Genomic DNA, 18,400 nt, shown 5'->3' on the forward strand with positions numbered 1-18,400 from the left:
TGAAGAAATGTCTTCTATTTGTAAAATTTGTTTCAAATAAAATCTACAGCATGCGGGTAAGATTACACAGTAATAACTATATTATAGATTTGGGGTCTATAGGAAAATAAATTCTACTGTATTTCAGTTTGGCAGTATCAAGCTGGGTTTGTTTATCAGACTCTTGATAGTCAATGGTATCATGTTGCTCAGGAATCAATAGGAAAGGTTGAAAGGTTCAGATGATCTTTTTTCAGTGGCTTTAAGCTGACCTTTAATCTCAACTGCTTTCATCTGAAAACAAACACCAGCATTATCACCAATTATGGATGGGATTAGTGTATAAACATTCTCCACATAAAACAAAACCGAAAGACAGAAATGCATTGTTGGTCATAAAACAAATGACAAACTCAGACATAAAGAATCTTAAAAAGCATTGGTGTAATGATGACAAAACTGCCCTACTTTTAGTCGCTTAAAAAGTCGATAGGAATGCTTTACATCATCCTCCTTGTATTAAACATCCAATATCATGACTGGCCAGCCATATCTGATACTATCCCATTACCTCAAGTGAAAAATGTTTCACAAAGTTACATATTTGTTGGTACACGTCCGTAATCTTCATAAAACATCCCTGCTGTGTTTAATAGTGGAGTCCTGCTATTAATTCCCCTCCTCTGCTACATGTCAGTGATGCATATAGCAGCAGATGTTTTGTAATATTTATGTATGGATTTATCTTGTGTACTGTATGTCCGTGTTAGAGTGCGAGAAAAAGAAACAGGGATTTGATACAAAGCCGAGTGTGTTTTATGTAACAGTGCGAAGTAGATCAGAGAGCAGAGCATGACCTATTTTTAGGGCTCCGCGGAGACAATGCTTCTGCTCCATGCACTGGAAACCATGACTCCTGCACTTCATAACCACTTTACGAAGCTTACAGTGCATTAGAAGGTTGAGCTGTGGAGGACTGACAACTCACTGCTCTTATAGATAGTTAGTGGAAGCTTCTGTTAAATTGATCCTATATATATCATTACAATCACAGGACTGGACCAATTGATAATCGCATAGGGGTTTACATTGTTGTTAGGATTAAAGCTGCTGTTCCCCCAAAGGGCCACATGAAGAGTGATTCAGCCACATGAAGAGTGATTCAGAGGACTCTGAAACAGACATTTAACAAAAGCTCCTGAAAACTAGCCATATAATGACCCACAACAAAGCTTTAGTTACTTTTAAACGATCTATAATACATTAAATGTCTTTGTTTTTACACCCAGACAAGGGTTTAGGGTGTTTCAAGAGGGTGGATCAAAATGTCCTGAGCTGTCTCCGAACCTTTTGATTCACCCTTGTATTTCTTCACAGATATTGTTGTTTTACATATTTGCAGCTGCAACAGGAAGAAGGTAACTTTATATAACCTACAACTAGGTTTGGTCCATTTTTGTTTGTATGTCAGTGACAATAAGGGGTTGCTTGCCAACTCAGCTACCCCAAAAATGACTGCAAGCCTTTGGTACAGCATTTATAAACCACAATCAAAAAGTAATGTTAGTCACAACACCTTGTAGGTTTGGACATACTGAACAGAAAGGTTTCAGTAGGGCTGTGTACCAAACTTGGATTGAATTGATTTAATACTACCAAGTATTGAAAACTTCCCATATCAAGTTCTTCATCCACGCTTACACGTTTTAGTTTTAAAACATTTTTTTTTTTTTTTTAAATCACTCGGTTTCAACATGGGAAAATAAGTCTTAGATTCAAACGTCTTATCCACAGGACAGATACAGGAGATCATTCCTGCCCACTGCAATAAGACTGTACAATAACTCACCTCTGGTAAAATCCATCACACAACAATAACACTGTTGTCTGTGTTTCTTGATTGTTTATATATTAAAAAAATATATATATATATACTGTACTGTATTTACTGTACATTTTATATATATATTTATTTATTTTTTACTGTTATTGTATTGCTTTTTATTATTATTATTTTATTGCTTTCCTGTATGCTGCTGTAGCGAAAAAAAATGTCCCCTTGGGGATTAATAAAGTAACTACCTGACCTAACCTAACCTAAGTTGCGTTGTGTATAAAATGCGTATGCAGTTGACAAGCTACTGAAGAGAGACATTTAAGGGAACATCAGTAAATTGTAACTTATAGCATAAGAGTCCATGTGAGGTGTTTAAGTAACATCAGTAAATAGCAGTGTCTAACAATATCTTGCACCAGTATCAAAAATGTTTGAATAATTCCCATCCCTGTGTTTCGGACCCCCGCCGGTGCACAGAGGCCTGTTAGAAAACAGTTCTTTTAAACTTCCCTGCATTAGCGTTGACCCGGCAGAAGCTGTACACACTGCCACTTTGTAGAAATGCACAAGGTATTCCACCAATCCCCCCATCAACACACACACACACACACACACACACACACACACACACACACACACACACACACACACACACACACACACACACACACACACACACACACACACACACACACACACACACACAACCTTACTTCGCCCGCACTGGGATAATTAGGCTGTTTGATGAGTAAGTGGAGATATACCATGTGCAGAAAAGTTTATCTCCTCAGGCAGAGAAGCTGGCATTTAGCCCAATCCCAACACCCCTATCACTACTCAGGCTGTGCGAGTTTGAGTTAGCATGAATGTGTGTAAGTTTGTGTGAGAGAGCTCTCCACAGGCTGTACTGTGTTCTCTAAAAAATGACCAAACTTGTGACTTTATAAATGCTTTGTTTATCTTTTCGAGAAATACACTGAAGGCTTGTGTTTAAGGAAGTGATGTACTAATATTTAAACTCACACATGGTATTATTTATGAAATATATTGGAATGAAAAATGTTCAACATTTTCTTTTTAATTGTCAACAAATCCCTTGTAAAAACAACACTTAATTGTTTCCGTAACAAGTATTACCTGTGTAGCCAAAGCCTGAGTAGATGTTTCCTCTGTACCATTACCCTTCACAAACACTAATGACATTAATGAGCCATTACGTTGCACTGGATGACATGTTGCTTTATTACAATTACAGTGTAGTTAGTTTTAATAAATCCCACAGAGACAATTTGTCTGCTTAAGATACTTGCTGGTGCACAAAATATGTATTAATCCACAGCTGAAAATAGTCCCAAACAAGTGCAATTTACTTCTGTTTTGTGCAATGTTTGCTAAAAACTACGGAATCCAGCTGTTCAAATGAACAATAATTAATTAAACAGCAAACTATGTATTGCTAAATAATTACAGCTTTGTCAGGAATGAATGGACTGAGTACCACAAATTTAGAGAAAGAAAGACGAATGCATCATTGGTCCTCAGCAATGAGGTGCCGTCCCACTATTTGCGTTTAAGGAATGCGAGTGTGCATGTTATTTATTATCTTCTATATATACTTATTTCTCTTTCCTCTATGACTCTGTCATTTTCTCTTCCTACCTCTCTCTTTTGCCACCTCTTTATCTCTCTGCCTCTCCGGTTTTCTCTCTTCTTCTCCATTTGCGGTTACATAAAACGGTGTGAAGGCCCGGCTGTGTGGGCCGCGGAGTGGAGGTGGGCCTCACCACTTTCTGAACTTTCATTCACTAAGGAGCTTCCAAGTTCAGCAGCCTTGCAAACCGCCTCAGCCAGCATAGTGTGTCAGAGCACAAGACTATTTATGAACCCACTTCCATCGCTCGGCACATTAACGTCCCACCACCCTCTGTTGTTTCAATATTATGGTCCCTCCGGAACTATAACGTGCACATTATGAAGGAATAGATGCTCTTTTGTCTCGTGTCATTACAGCGTCGTTTGGTTTCTGTATCTCTGTGTTTGTCGCAGTGTGACTTTGGTTTAACCTCTTTTTTTTATCATCAGTTATCCTAATGATAATTGTTCATAGTAAATTGCTACAAGAGCCCAAATTATCATCTTCAAAATGTATAATCCTATTTATTTGAACAGTTAAAAAGTCATCAATTCAATTTATGATGTCAATTCTCAATTTCTGTTGATTTTCTGTTGACTGTTTCTGATCTGAAATTATAGAAACATTATGCATTGTTGTTGTGACAAATTGGGAAAGCCAAAAACATTTTAAAATTTAAAAAAAAAACTTTTCCACAACCACAGCCACCGTGGCAACAAATATTCCATTATAGCAGACAATAGTGTAATAGTAGTTCAAGTGGAGAAGAGTCAATGGTGTAGCAAACAAACTGAATGATGTCAGTTATGTAAAAGATAATATCCTCCAACTTTTATGTTCCATGATTGTAATAGATGACACAGAGCCACCCAGTGCAAAGCAGAGGTTGCTTCCTTGTTGTAGGAAGGTACTTGCCTCCAAATCAAACACAATTATGGAATGCAAATCTTTGATGGTATACTCCCACTCATACTATGACCACTTACCGAGACAATACTGCAGATAAAATCCCATTTAAAATAGCCGTTGTTCATTTTGTCATGGACATTATAAAATGTAGTTTATGTCCTCCAGCAACATCGAGCTAGACCACAAGTTTTGAAATCCTGACAAGTTTTTAAGGCAAGTGAGAGAAAAAAAAGTGTGTTTGTGTGAATGTGAGAATTTAGGGTCTGAGTCCATGATTTCTGGCCTACTTTTACCAACTGAAGCTGAGCACTAACTTTATTCGCTTCTCTTTGGCTCCAAAGTAATAATTTTATTATAATAATTATTATTTGTTCTTTACCTCTTTGCCCAATCAGTGCCTGTATGAAAACACCTGACGATGTCAATACGTGAATCGATGTCTCATCCACTTAATTGAGGTAAGACATGTCATTTTCTATAATTTAACTATTGTGAACATGTAGATGTGAAATATAAGAGGTCTGTGAATGGAGCTTTGGAGAACAACATATATTATTTTTGTCCATTTTTGTAGATTATTTCTAACAACAGACAGCAGCCCCTGTCCGTCAAAGAGTTAAAGTCCCAGCCAGCCCCTGGAGATTTTATTTTTAATTTTTTTTTTATAGTTCAACACTCTCAACCTATTGTCGTATTTCTCCACTGTGTTTTTTTTTTACCAAAGAATATTTTTACATCGGCGTCATTAACATCCATCCATTACAAGATCACTTCTACGTGTATTGCTCCTTGATGAACTCTGATTGAGCAACGTTTGCACAGAGATAGGCATCTCAAACAAAACACAAAAACAAAAAGAGCAAGTCAGCACAACCTTGTATTCAAACTGTTGGAAATGATTAAGTCCAGAGTGTGACCCTTTTTGTGTGTGAGCTCTATCGCATGCTGAGTCAGCCCATAGTTGTCCAGAGTACAACACCGTACTGCTGTCCTGGGGGTTGTCAACATGCATGTTAAAATCACCAACAGCTGCACAGTCAAATCCAATGAAAATGATGGCAGCAGTTCTGCAAAGTTGTCAAAATCTTGCACAATATTAAGGTATATTATGATTGTGTAAGAATACAACTTGACGCGAGGAATTGAACTGAATAGCAAATTAAGTTTTGTGATATTCTCACTGAGAAGATCATTTATCCTAGTTTTGTGTTTTCTTTCAACAAACCTCCGAGCTTTTTTTTGTAAGCGTCACTGTCTTTACATGTTGTTTGTTGATGGTGAGCTGATATAGAAAGACAGACAAACCGTCATAGCTGCCAGGTTGCACTGTTTGGTTAATCCAGTCAACCCACATCTGCTTGTCATAATTGCTCATTTTCTGTTGCCATGGTTAAAAAAAACAATAGTTTCTAACATTCACCACCATGTCCTACGAGTTATATCAGACAGTGTAAGGCTGAAACTACAAAATGCCAGAGTGGATTGATTTGAGTGATTTTTTTTTTCACCTATGAAGGTCTGGACCAAGCTTCTTGTTTTTGTGATAGTGTTTGTGTTTGACATTGTAATTGTGCGAGTGCACTAAAGTGCTTTGCATAACATACTTACGTTCTGTCATCATCGTCTCCCTATACTCGACTTTGATTGGTTTGTCAATCGGCGATGTCAGCGTGTTGTCACTTTAACTTCTTTGTTTTAATGGAGAACAATGTATGAACAAATTAATTTAGTTGCCACCATACTATTATTATAAATACTACTACCAGCACTTGTTTTCCTTTTAGACAATAGTTATATGGTAAGTTGTTTTTTTTTTTAAATACATTTTTCCAAGTTGACTTTTATTTTTTCGTTGGACCAAATCACTTAGATACCTCATCTCTTTCTTTGCCCATCTGCTACCACACAAGGGAGACGTTTTCCCTCATGGCTTTCTGCCAGAAAGCCTTTCTAAAAGAATACAACTCCTTTCCTCTTTCCCTCACTCTAACTCTTTCTGGGTGAAAGCCCAACTGCTTTTGGGAGAAAGCTCTAAAGACAAAACTTCTCTAAAAAAAAAATAATGCTGCTGCGGCTCATTTTACTCCTCGTCTGGTTCCTATTTTTTCTTCTATTGTTTAGTGGGTGACGATAACCTGTCTCAACTTTCTGTACTGTGTCCAAATGTCCAAACCAAAAAACAAATCATTGTTTTGACAAAGCAGAGTTTACACAGACAAGAGTAACCGATGGTTGACGAAGGGAGGCTGGTTCTGGTTTTAATTTCTGTCAGTGTTGATCTCAGAGATGCTGTCTAGGATGTATGAAGACTGAGTATCACTTCATAACATAGACAGATAGGATTAGTATCAGCACTTAACAAATGAAGAACATCCTTCATCCTAATCTTCCTGCTGTCAGACATGAGCGAGCCAGGGGATACTCCTGCTCCCTCATTCCAGATCAGCTTACTGTTAATGACACACCCACTCCAGCTTTCCATCCCACCATATGAGCACAACAATAACAGCATGATTAGCCAGACCTGCTGTATTAATGAGTTTGTATATTATTTGTTGGGACTGTAAATGGAGCTGTGTTCACGAGGAAGGTAAACAGAAATACTTTAACCCAAACAACAAACTACTTTAACTTTAAAGGAAAGTCATTCACATGGTTGGTTTTTATGTGGTTCTTTTTCACTTTCAGCAACTAATTAGAAGCATTTTGCTGCAGAGCAAATCAATCACAGCGAATCATGAATCATCACACAAATTCATGCAAAATCATTCACAGCAAAATGATGAAGTGGCAAACATCTAACACTCCTCCTTTTATCACTGCAGGCTAACAGCGCTCTCCTTCTGTCCTTCTCTCTCAGTCTGTTTAATGACCTTCAGCAACCTCCTGTCTTCCACTACCACACCAGGTTTCTGTGTTTGCATTTTTCCTTTAGTGTGGGTTTTTACAGTTGGTGGATTTCTTTGTGCTGCTCCACCATGCTGATGTTCCTATTCCCATTTCTATGACACAGCCATCTGTGTTGTTTTTGCCTGCTTAGAGATTATTAGATAAGCCTATTTTCAGAGTAAATGATGAGATTGAGGGCTGATTTTGTGTTGTTGACATGGGAAAATGTATTTGAGATAAATACAGTGCAGTGTAGGATTTTCTCTGAGTATGAACCTGATTGTGTTGAGTCTTGATTGTAATGGTCACATACATGTTGGGCAAAAAACCTTAATGTTGCATCTCGACCACATCCGCAACCTTTTTCATTCTAGACAAACAAAGCAGCGACAACAGCCTTCCCTTTGGGATTGCATGTTAGGGCCTGTCTGGTGATCGATGCAGTTTTATGGAGCGCATTCCCAATACAACCCAACCTCCCACTCTTTATTTCTTGTGCAGCCGGTAGTTGATGGGTCTTCTGCCAGAGATTGGTGTTGTTGTTTGCTGATCTTGTCTGGTCAATAGATGCGGAGCATTATCCGGACAACTCTTCATAAAGGTTTGCACCTTCCTGAGGGTCTTGGTAGCTCTAGGTTTCTGCCCCATAAAGCAAGACTGCCTTCACATTGAGGCTGAACAGTCTGATCTTTGGGTGTGTTGTCAGCACTCTGGAGCTCCAGATGTTCTTGAGCTGCAAGAAAGCTGTTCTGGCCAAGTCTTTACTTTGACATCCCCATCAGTGCAACCTTTCCTGTCGATGCTGCTGCCAAATTATGTGAAGGCCTTCATCTCCAGGGCTGTGTTATTCTTAAGGAGCTTTGTTTTTCCTTTGTCCATGTGTAGACCAACCTGCTACGAACTTTCCTGCATCTTGTTGGTTGTGGGACAACATTGCAAGGTCATCACCAAAACCAGGTCATCCAGTTGAGCAGCGTCCACTGGAGGCCATTGCTTCTCTGTGTTGGTGTTTGCTTCACGATCCAGTCGCGAGAATGAAATCAAGTCTTGACATTGGACCTCAAGAGCTGAAAAGTTAGGATGCAAATCCAAAAGGCTCCAGCAAAAAAATGCATTGTTGTCTGTGAAAATGTAGAACTGAGCTCAGCTTTGGCTGACATCATCCAGAAAGGTGTTGCATCAAAAACATGCAAATACACAACCCAGATTGCTACATGTTGCTGAAACGGAACTTCTTGGATCAGATTTAATGGTCTCATTAAATGCCCCCACCAATACCTCACATTTTTTTTTATTTTTCATAAAGAGAAACCAGTTCTAACATAATAGGAATAAAATGGTGCACCTTAGTCATTGGGCTATGAGTGCACTCCTTCCAACCTAAATTAGATTACATTCTTTTTCGTACTGTATGGAATGAAAATTGAAGGTATAAAAGATATGTTGACCACTTTGGTTTTATTTCGGCATCATTGTGTAGCTAGATTTTACATGGGTTGTGGTCAAGCATGGATCTGGATCTTGGGATTGTTGGACTAAAAGATCATAAAGTCTGCAATGACATTAGATCTTGCATAAATATTGCCAATACCAATAGTTTTACTCAAAATTAATGGCTGTAACCAGACCTCGAGTCTCTTTGAAATGAGGTTAAAAGGGGTCAAATATCCAGTCAGGAATTTCTATAATAACAAACTGGCATCATGCATGACATAGCTGCTATAGTACAGAGTTGTCGGGTTTCTTAGTCCAACCCATTTCTCTGTGAGCCCTGCTGCTACAATTGCCCTAGATATGAACCACTAATATTAAAACAACTAGAGCAAAAATTAGGAGACCTGAAATTATTAATTGAGAGAAAATGTATTTACTCTCTGTATGATTTCCATATTCCAGCTAAATAGTTCACAATATTCATGTTTATCCGTCTTTACGGTCAGAGTGGATTAAATCGGCAATAACGGCAGTCTATTTTAACGGGGGAGCGAGGCGAGTGAGAGCCCCTGGGCCTAAAAGCCAGATTAATGAAGAAGTATGCGAAAATATTCAGTTCTATGCTCGTGTCTTTACATCAACATCAAAAAAGCATCGAAAAAGACCGTCAGACAGACAGACATTCAGAGACATGGAACACGGGGAAGATACACAGAGAGTAAAAGATCGACTGTAGCGCTCCTGCCTATGCCTCTGTAAGACAATTTAAGTGCAGATCTAGCTTCGCCTCTACCACCTGCAGTAGGGCCTCTGATGCTCAAAACAATGAATAAATCATCCCTACTGCACTTAATAGCACCCCTTTTGTCCTTCAAACCATTCAAACACTTGCTGTTATTGCTGTTTAATGTGAGAAAACAGAAGGAAGAGACACCCAGTACAAGAAAAAACTGTAGGATGTAGCTTTTTCTCCTATTTGACCCAAATTGGGCTTGAAATGATAGGAATTTGAGCATATGTGAGTCGTATATCTGAGGCCAGACCTTGTTCTGACTGGGTCTCAGGGTTGTGGATTCCCTGTTACTTTCAGTCTGCAGCAGGTGAGCTCCTTCACACCAGCGCCTGGACATTTCTACGCCATTAAAGAGGACTATTCTCTTCTGAATGCTGGACCCGTCTCCATGTGAAAACTTTAGAGAGAGAGATTCCGACATAAGCACACTTTGAGACTTTGTGTCTCTCAAAAGACGGGGTGCGAGGCAGTTAGAGGCAAGGAGACAGAGTCCATGTTCAACCCCGCATGCCCTATGTAATAGTCTGTAATTGTTTTACACGGTAAGTGCTGGCGTCCTGCGGGCGTCTCCGGGAACGAGATGGATTTTATTTCCATTTTCAGTTCTATGTGAATGAGTCCTGCCCTGCATTACTAATAAGCAGATCCGCCACACTTTAAAGACGGGCTTAATTACTGATTCTTGGCTGACCTTGCTGTCTGAACTTTGCTTTAGAGCATCAATTGTGGCTCGTCAATTTCTATGTTAATGAACACTAGAGGCGTGGGGAGGGACAGCAAGGGGACAATTGTTTTCAGACAAAGTTGATGTTCCCAAGAGGAGTTGTGTGATTAAAAGATTGTTAAGTAACCTTGTGTTAAAAGAGAGAATAATAAATGACATAAGATGACAGATGTCCTCAGCTAGCATACTTCGTCACATAAAAAGTGCTGTTTGTCAAACACAAGCTTTAAAAACATACTGTCAAGTGACAAACTCTTAACTGAATGGAGACTTAAATCTTTAGTCTGAATAATCCCTTACTCTTCCCTTGCTGCCTGACTTATTTTCCATTTTTCATGTCTTAACCCTCGTATATCCAGTACCCTCTTTAAGACTCCTTTGTAAAAATAACTGCACATTGGTGCCTACTTTTCTCTTATTTTACATATAAAAAAATTGCAGAAATTTGACACCTTTATTCCCTATAAGAGAAGAGCTATTTTGCTGAGTTATCTTTAGCTTAGTCCACCCACAAACAGGCAGGGCTGGGTACTTCAATACTTTTATGGCACTAAACATTAAAAATGTATGGGGACTATGTACTATGTAGGTCTGTCACTATTTATTCGAAATTCGAACATTCGTTTGAAGGTAGTGACATTCGAACTATAATGACCTGTTCGAGTTGAGATTCAGAGTCTATATGCACAAACAAACCGTTTATAGCCGGATAATGCAAGGATGGATCAGTTTGTTCAGAGACTTCTCCTGTTGAACACGAACGAGGCGCAGCTCGGCGACATGCACGGTGAAGGAGGAAGGTATAATGAGTAAGTCTGACAAATTTTGACACTTTATCAAAATCAGCATCCGAGTTACACACGCTTTTGTGAGTAGTCGTAGGGTTCATCGGCGATGTTATACACACCTGAATCTTGAGCAGAAAGTACACATGAAAGTTTGTGACAAATAATTGGGGAATATAAAGAATATATATATAAATAATAATATAATGGTGTCAAAACTGTTTCCATGATACTCAGCCCTAACAACATATTGTAAAATAATTTAGATGGGTGGATGCGTTAACTTTTGTCTACATCACGTAAACTTGGACCTCTAGAAGTAACAGCGGATAGACGTGTAAGATTCAAAGAAACTACTTATTGTGCTTTCAAAGGAGTTTTCAAAAGCTGTGCGAGTTGTAAATTTCCCGTGAGCTGTGAGCAGCAGAGCTGAGAGTTCTTGTGTCTCATGGTCAGAATTTCTCACCAACAAGTTTCTGGAGAGCTCAGTTATTCTGATTGCTTCAATGTCCTCTGCTTGTGCTTTGGGACGTCTGGTTTGCACGTTTTTATCACTCGGGGCCCTGTTTCGTGAAATTTACAAGCTTTGACTTGCAAAAGGAGATAATAGTGACACATTTAACTTGTGAAAAGGAGCACTCTAATTGTGACCAGTGCAGTAGCAGGAGATACTATTATAGAACTTACAAATGTATCTGCAATTCAACAATCATTTGTGAGATGACATGCTGGCAGCAATTGGCTTGCAATTGGCATCTAGGTGATACTTACAAATTGCTTTTGTGAAACGGTCCCAAAAACTTTAGGTGGCATTCAAATAGTGGCCCAAAAGAGTTCGAATTTACGGAAACATGCTCCAAATGCAGTAAATATAAAGACACATACAATCATAAAAGCACCGACATTAAGGAAAAACACAGAATTCAGAAACACCACTTATACTGAAAATCATACAAATATAGAAAAAATTCAATGCAAAAACAAAACATGGTAGAAGTGCCCGTGTGGTGGCCTTGATTTTGACGAGCAGTAATGTTACTGAGATTTGTTATAAGGGTTTTGTTTTTTTATTGACATTGTGTCACTACATCATCAAGCTCTGATATTTTTTTCAAGCATGAAAGTAACCATTTAGAATATGTGGCATGTTTATCCACTTCATTTTTAAATCTGCGCCAACATTTTCAGAGATGCCCAGAACCAACCGTCCGAATGCGACCAGCCAGACGTCTGAACAGCTGACAGTCCAGCTTTGTCCTGAGGGCCCGCTGTATATTTCCCACTTGGTGAAAAGAACAAACTGCTGACAACATGGCCATAAAGTTTATGGATACATCTATAGTCTAATATTAAATAGTCCCTTCACACTATATTTTGGAAAGAGTAAAAACATCTGCACTGGACTCTGTAAGTCTCTTTAACCTCTGACTAAAGCCTATACATCAAAGCTGGGTGTGGTCAGATGTTGTAGATACTTATTGTGAATATCTACACATAAATACTAATATGAGCTTGTAAATGTGTCTTACTTTTATACAGTCAAAACAACTCCTCTCCTAATTTATTTTGCATTTGCAGTATACAAAACTAAACTACATAAATTATTTGTATTTTTTGCAAAAAGTAAGGCTTACTTACAGATATCAGCATATAAACATGCGCTGAACTTTTTTTTTTTTTTTTTTTTTTTTTTTTAAGTTACCACACACACACACACACACACACACACACACACACACACACACACACACACACACACACACACACACACACACACACACACACACACACACACACACACACACACACACACCAAACCTCCTGCATGAAACACATGGAGCATGCAGTTATACAGGATTTCTACCACATCTCTCTGCCCCCTTTTTTTTTTTCCTCCCTTTATCTCTCTGTCTTCCTATCTTGCCCTACCTTTCCATGTCTTCCTTTGGATGGAAAACGCTGATCCTGCTCCAGGCTTCTGATTAAAAGGAAAAGCCTCAACCGGGAATCATCAGGAATGCTCCCTTGGCGGCTCTGGATGCAAACTCTTGATTGGCTGCTTGATGTATAATTCAGATTAGATGGGAGATCTTAATGAGACCGACTAATGATGTTGACACGTCTCAGCGTTAAAGGAAAAGAGTGATGCCCTGCACACTGGCTCCAACTCACAAATTCATTTAGATAGGAAACATTTTGACGCCAATCGGATCTTGGTCAAGGTCACGGTGTTAAAAAAGGGTTTCCGCACTCATTACTGTCAGACTCTGATACTTAAAGGTCTAAAACACGACTGTGAAAACTTTTTTATAAATTCATTCATGAATGTAGCTCCTTGTTGATTTTCTGAGATCTTACAGAGTGTGCAACATTTACAGTAACTCTGAATATCTTTGCAGTTATGTATTTTTTATACATGTTCTTTTCTGTTATTTGGACGTTTTTCTTCCTTGCAGCGTGCAGCTGAAAATTGCATGACTTTCTCCTGCTGTGTTTTTTCAGATTTTACATTTTACACTTTAGTTGTTATTTGTTTTGAGATTGTTTATCATCATTCAAGAGACCTGTCAGTTTATTAGTAATGTTTTTTTAGGCATTTTCTTTTGATACATTTTCAATTTCTAATACAATTTTGTTTGTTAATATTCAGGTCTCACCACCAACACTATTTATTTTCAGATAGCCTGACACCTACGTCTGACGTACAAATGATTAAGCTCTGTCTAAGAGTCTCAACATTCCCACCACACACGTTCATAAATGCATCTTCTTAGCGGCGGTTCATGTTGCTACACGCTGAGCTATTTTCTCCTCAATGTTTTGGAGAAAGTCTGCTTTCACCGTTTTCTAGTTCTTGTAATAATTTGGTCAATGTTTTGTTGGCAAGCTGCAGAGAGAAATGGTTTAGTTCCCCGTAGAAATACTCAGCAGTATTCAGAGTCTAAGCTGTAGAATGCTTTGAATGTTACACAAACTTTTTATAAGCTCTCAGCACAAAGTTCAATATCAACGCCGAGCAATACAGTGATTGTTCAAGGTCCTGTTACAAAACATGGAATTTTAAGTGGCTGACGTGAAAAGGAACTCTTCTTTTGAATTGAACGTTCAATTATACTAGATTCCCCACACGGAGGAAAATGTATTCATTTCTCAGCCACACATGGAAAAACCTTACACTGAAGTATGAAACATGTAGGCTGCTCTCTGAGAATTTGATGTCCGAACTAAACCTCTCCAGAGTGCCACGCTAGCTGTTATATGATGAGTGTTTTTAGATTGTGAACATCCAGCAGTGGGTGGTGTATATTCTTATAAAAGCCCAGACAGACAAGTTGTTCTTAATCCACCACCCCTACTCCGAACCTTAACCCTTTCCTCTCTTTTACTGGATTTTACATTTGACTTCTCTGTGATGGAGCAGATGACTGGGCAAAATTAGACATGAATTCCTTTTTTATACTGCAACATCAGACAGCTAATGGACTGTGATATGGGGAGATGCCACTTTGATCAGGGTGGCTTTTGTCCAGTGAGCAATTGAGATGATCACAACATCCACAGGATCAATTGACACAAACAAAAACATAATCACAAACAAGGAAACTTTTCCAAATAACCCAGAACCAAGCTTCCAAATTATTGAGAGAGAAAATCAGTCATAAAGGGAAGATTTTTAAACCGGAATTAACATTTTGAAAAGAATTGACAACAGCTGATTCTTATTCCGATGTACTGGTTTAATTTTGAATTGTGTGCTGTGGCGGTCGGTAGTGTTGTGCCGCCACAGATGTGCATACCAGATGAGCAGGGGGAAATGGCATCATCTCTACAATTACAGGAAGGTCACGACCTGCTGTCACAGCAACCGCTTGGCATCCGTTCGGAAACCGCTTGGCACCCGCAACCTGCAGATTTCATAAACCTGCAATTAGGCAATGGGCATGTATCAGTCAGCACACTCTGTGAAACATCTGCTTGTCTGTGTATGTGTGTGTTTGTCCATTTTCAGTGTGTGTGTGTGTGTGTGTGTGTGTCAGAGTAAGAGACATTATTGGAGATGAAAGACATTTTTATGGAATGAGATGCAAAATTATTAGCTCTTTCCTATTGGACCTCAGTTAGTACAAGACGAAGGTATTGGCTCATTTTATTATGAAAGTACTGACATGGATACGACATTATTATTTGTTACTTTTGTTTTTGATTGTTTTCTTCCTTTTCTCAGCAGTTCTTCTGTACTGTAACCGCTTTACGACCTACAACTTCACTGTTCTGGTTTTGCCTCATTGCTCCCATCAGCTTACTTTTTCCAGACATGGAAAGCAGCTGTTTTATTACACAATGCTCGATACAGCAACTGCTCTGCTCAGCAACAATTAGCAGACAGGATACAAGGACCTTTATTGCCATTTCACCACTTATTCATATTTTATCATCATCGTACGCGAATGTCTGTGTGTAGAAAATAACAAAGAATCTATGAATAATTTAGATTAAAAATGAAACATTACTCACAAATAAGAGTATAACACGAGATATGCAAGTAAAAAAAAAGAAAGAAGGAGGGATGCCTTTACAGAGACACTCTAGAGGAAAATAAAAGAAGAGGAGACTGTGCAAGGTGAGGTTGTGCGGGGAGTTTAAACTAAAACAGTGTTCATCAATCATGGATCGTGCAAAATATTGTACTGTAAAGCACATGTATTTTAATAGGCTACACTCCAGAATATATGTATATTCAAATGTGCATTTGGATTTGTGTGTTTCCATGTTTGTGGATGCGTGAAGAGTCTCTCTATAAGTGTTTCCATTGGGAGCAGGGTCTTGAGTAGTCTCACAACATTGTGAGGAAAAAGCCGTTCCTCATGCAGGAGGTTCAGGTTTTCAGGCCGTGGAAACTTATCGGAAGGGTCTGAACAATGCTGCTGGCTGCGCTCGAGACAAAGTGTTTAATTGGGAATTTTTTTCAAAGCAAAAATCACAAGTCAACTTGAAAAATTCAGAAACTTCAAACAAATTTTCTGACCAAATAATTGAATTGTTCTGCTCATTAATTCTTCTCCATTCAAACAGAAATGTCGACCAGCCAAACTGACAACATGCTGACGTCAGAAGCCCGCCCGCCTACAAACCAAGTGACATACAGTGACATGGAGCCGACATGGTTGATGACGACAGGACGTAGCTATGTCATGCAGAGCAGCTTTAGTGCGCTCGCACAATTTCAATGTGAAGCTAACATTGAATCAAATGTTTACAACGTATAAGAACATGAACCTTGGAATTCCAGATATAAAAAGGTTCTTGGTTCGTCTCTATCTGATGAGGAAAAAATATCTCAAGAGTCAGAATGATATCTCAAGAGTCAGAATGATATCTCAAGAGTCACATATTCACTTCAGGAGTTGGAGGAAATCAAAGCAGAGCTAAAGGCGGAGGGAACATTTGACTCACCATGGCAACTTTGTAAGGCAACAATACGTCAATGTTGAGTTCAAGTGGGCATAAAAAAGGAATCAAAACAAGTTTTATGCCTGAATCAAGATAAACATTTTTAATAGATAATAATAATAATAATAATAACTTTATTTATACAGCACCTTTAAAAACAGAGTTTACAAAGTGCTCTTCAGAGAAGCAAAGTATAGTCATACAAAACATCAATACTGGTAAACATTTAAGAAAACAGGAGGCAAAAAAGACCAAACCATTAAGGTAATGAATGCAAGAAAACCAAACAAATAACCAAAACGGGCAAATGGAATAGAAAACAAACAAATAAATAAATGAATAAAATAAACAAGCAAAAACAGGGGAACAAAAGAACTGCATGAAAGGACATAAAAGGATGACATCACTTAAAAGCAATTCTATAAAAATGGGTTTTAAGAAGTGATTTAAAAGAAGTTAATGATTCTGCAAGATGACTGTAATGCCTCAGCAAGAGCACCTTCATACCAGTATTCATCCACTGTTTATTAGATGAAGTGATAGATTTGAATAAATAAAATGTAATATAATGTGGGGGAAAAAAACTATACTTTATCCCATCAAAACTTAAAAAAATATGTTATAGGATCAATTTCTCTGCGTGTGTGTAACGCTGCTGTATCTTTATATAAAAAAAAGAAAATCCATGGCTACATTTGTTCCTGTGTTGCCTGTATTCCACTGAGACACACATTATTTTTCTTATTTTCAATTGGAACCAAGGAGGTAATTGTTTCTTTATCCGATTGCATTCAAATGCAAAGTCTATTTCTGTCTGTGCGGGAAAGTGGGACAGGATGCTAATTCGAGATATTGCTTTTGAAAGTGAAGTTGGTGCCTTTTTGAAATTATTGGAAGATTTTGTAGGGAGCTATTGCCGTCCTGTCAAAGCAGCTGCTGTGCAGCGCCACTGAGCAGAAGGAAACTGGACAATGCAGCAGCAGGAAAAAAAAAAAAAAAAAAAAAGAAGTGTGGGAGTAAGATGTGATGGAGTCCTGTGATCTCTCAGCAGTTTCTATGGCATCACTCATGCACCATTTATCTACTGAATGTTGAGGAGGCAGCAGTGAGTGAGTGAGCGAGTGAGTGAACAAGTGAGCATGTTTTTTTTTTTGTTTTTTTTTAAGGAGAATGAAGAGGAGGATTTATGTCATATCAGTCAGCCTCTATATTTTCTGCAGGCGGGATGATGGTCAGGTACCTACTCATACTCTGAAAGGGAAAAGTGTGGAGGCAGATTCGTCTGTGACGAGTTTCCTGAGCCCTGGGCAAGTGTGGTTATACAAGACAGCCCTCTTCTTTACCATATAGTTTGCAGATGCCACAGAGCCTGATGGGGTGCATATCCTCCGACTGTCACGCTAACACAGGTGAGACTGGTGTGTGCTCACATGCATTTTTACTCTTAGACTCCTGAAAACATTAATTTACTTTCTGTTCCTTCTTTATTATAAATTAATTTCCTCTATTCCTGTTTTGGTTTTTTTACATGTAAATTTACTGATAATCCCCCACTTGTATTGTCCAATTGAAACAGTTGGTAATTGAAGTGATTAACAGCCAAAAGTTTAGGAAAAAAAGGAGTAAAGATAACGAAAGTTAGTGGTTGTCAAAATGTATTTTTTTTTTCCCTCAGCTGTCATTTTGCATTCAAGTAAATTAATGACTTCACGGGGCTCCAGCTTCCTGCTGTTCAAGCTTATTTTAAGATGCGTACTTGTTTTGTAGCATATCAACAGATTAATACAAAAATGCGACAGTATCGAACTATAAATTTCGATTTCGATTTTCATTAGAGAGTTCACAAAAACAAAGAACTCATCAAAAGTCAAGTCTTCACTGGGAGTTGTGGGTGGAGTAGCAGTCTTAAATGAGTTTTGGCTTTCAGCAGCTGCTGTTTATCAGGGGGGTTGATATTGAAAAGTTG

This window comes from Brachyistius frenatus, unplaced genomic scaffold (assembly GCF_029030835.1).
Source record: "Brachyistius frenatus isolate BFR_SWC_R1_liver_20210118 unplaced genomic scaffold, ASM2903083v1 Contig_66, whole genome shotgun sequence".
In the NCBI taxonomy this organism is placed as follows: Eukaryota; Metazoa; Chordata; class Actinopteri; family Embiotocidae; genus Brachyistius; species Brachyistius frenatus.